Source organism: Pinus tabuliformis, chromosome 7, assembly GCF_031772625.1.
Source record: "Pinus tabuliformis cultivar Carrire ecotype Pingquan chromosome 7, CPIR1, whole genome shotgun sequence".
Lineage (NCBI taxonomy): Eukaryota > Viridiplantae > Streptophyta > Pinopsida > Pinales > Pinaceae > Pinus > Pinus tabuliformis.
This window is the reverse complement of record NC_142293.1, coordinates 1,101,458,782-1,101,460,992: the sequence shown is the minus strand read 5'-3', so window position 1 is coordinate 1,101,460,992 and position 2,211 is coordinate 1,101,458,782. Positions and strand designations below refer to the sequence as shown.

At 37.9% G+C, this 2,211-nt stretch overlaps 1 pseudogene; it reads left to right on the top strand.

Annotated features, from left to right (window-relative positions):
• The first annotated feature begins 273 nt into the window (after positions 1-273).
• LOC149251397 (pentatricopeptide repeat-containing protein At4g02750 pseudogene) lies at positions 274-1,262 on the top strand (annotated as a pseudogene).
• The last annotated feature ends 949 nt before the right edge of the window (positions 1,263-2,211 follow it).

The following is a 2,211-nucleotide window of genomic DNA, read 5'->3' as shown; positions in this document are numbered from 1 at the left end:
TTTTATGAAATGAAACTAACAAATGTAAAGCCTAATGTCATCACATGGAGTACGATAGTTGCAGGATATGCCCAAAATGGGCATGGCTTTGAGCCTTTGGAATTTTTCTGGCAAATTTTGGAGGTAGGGGTGAAATCTGATTCTGTTGCCATTGCCAGTGTTCTCTAGGCATGTTCTCATCTTGGATTTTTACTATAGGGAAAGACCATTCATGATTTTGTACTAAAAAATGGACTTGATGAGGAGATTTTGGTGGTGAATGCCCTTATAAATATGTACACGAAATGCGGGAGTATAGGATATGCCAACAAATTGTTTGATGAAATGTTTGAAAGAGATGTGATCTCATGGAATGAAATAATTGGAGGGTATGCAATGCATGGTTATGGTGAAGATTCTCTCAAACTCTTCTACATAATGCAACAGGTAGACATGAAGCCTGATCATATCACATTTGTTTTAGTTTTGTCAGCATGTAGCCATGTCGGGCTTGTAGACGAAGGATGGCAGTATTTTGATCGCATGAGTCAAGATTATCACATCAGGCCCAGGGTCAAACACTATGCCTGCATGGTTGATCTTCTTGGTCGTGTTGGGCTTATTGATGAGGCTCAAAACCTAATAAATGAGATGCCACTAGAACCTGATGTTGATGTCTGGGGAGCCTTGCTTGGTGCATGTAGAATTCATGGCAACATAGAGCTCGCAGAAAAGGTGGTTGGGCAGCTTTTTAATTTAGAGCCAGAAAATAGTGGGTACTATGTTTTGCTCTCAAACATATATGCTGCAGCTGGCAGGTGGGCTGATGTAACAAAGGTGAGAATAATGATGAAAAATAGAAGACTGAAAAGTCACCAGGATGCAGCTTGATTGATGTAAATAGGTAGATCAATAAATTTCTTGTAGGAGGCAGATCACACCCTGAGTCTGATCAAATTTATGCAATGTTGGAGACCTTGTCCGGGCAAATGAAAGAAGCAGGGTATGTGCCTAACACAAATTTTGTGTTGCATGACGTTGAAGAAGAGGTCAAAGAGCACATGCTTTACTGTCATAGCGAGAAGTTGGCCATTGCTTTTGGCCTTATCCACACAAGCCCCGAAACCCTTATAAGGATCACAAAAAACCTTCATGTGTGTGATGACTGCCACAGTGCAACAAAGCTTATAGCCAAGATTGCTAATCGAGAAATTATTGTGAGGTATGCAAATCGTTTCCATCATTTCAAAGATGGGGTATGCTCATGTGGGGATTATTGGTGATGCCCTCTTAATAGACAATAAAAATAACAGTTTCCACAGCAAGAAGCATGAAGACATGCTTTGGTTGACAAAGGGTAGTTGCAATTAGTAGCTGCTAGAGTAAGGTGTTTCTAGATGGAAGGCTCAATAATCTGTCAGTGCAAATTATTCTTTCATGCAGACATGCTTTGACATGCTTTGGTTGACAAAGGGTCATTGCAATTAGTAGTTACTAAAGTGTTTTGAGATGGAGGGTTAAACAATATGTTGATGCAAATTACTTTGAATTACAATTTGCCTATTGGAAAAATTTTTATGAAGCACATCATTGAACTAAAAACACAGAGTAAAGGATGAAATGAGCCCAACTGGAAACATGCAACATGGAGAAACAAGCATCTACTAACTGTGTCACTATCTCTGAGGCTGCTTGTTTTAGTGTTCACAACAGGAACTGTGATATATTATTTCAATAACCAATTTCATTTTGTTACTATTGATTTCCTACAGAGAAGCCCAACTCTAACTGTGAGAAATCCAATATCTAATTTTAGAAGATAGAAATTCCAAATGATATCCTGTGGACCTTTCGTTCCTTGATTAAAAACTAGGTGGCAATCAAATAATTACCAGTTTTTGTATTAGTTCTACTTTTTTGGTCCTCTTTTTTGGTTACGACAATTTTTTTTGGAGACATTGTGAGTAACATATTAGACAAGTGTCATTCTGGGTGGCCGTTTGGTGTAGTTGGTAGATTTCAAATACACTCCAGAATCTTAGATACAATGAATGTTTTGGAAATCTGGAGGCTTTAACTTGGATTTAATTTACGACGGATGCACAGATGCAAAAATATATCTTATTCCTAGGCTTTCTCAAGTTGAATAAGCTGTGTAATTTGTAAAGAAGAAATGAATGGTATGGAAAAGAATTCACTTGAAAGTCATCTCCCTTTTAAATCATATTCTCA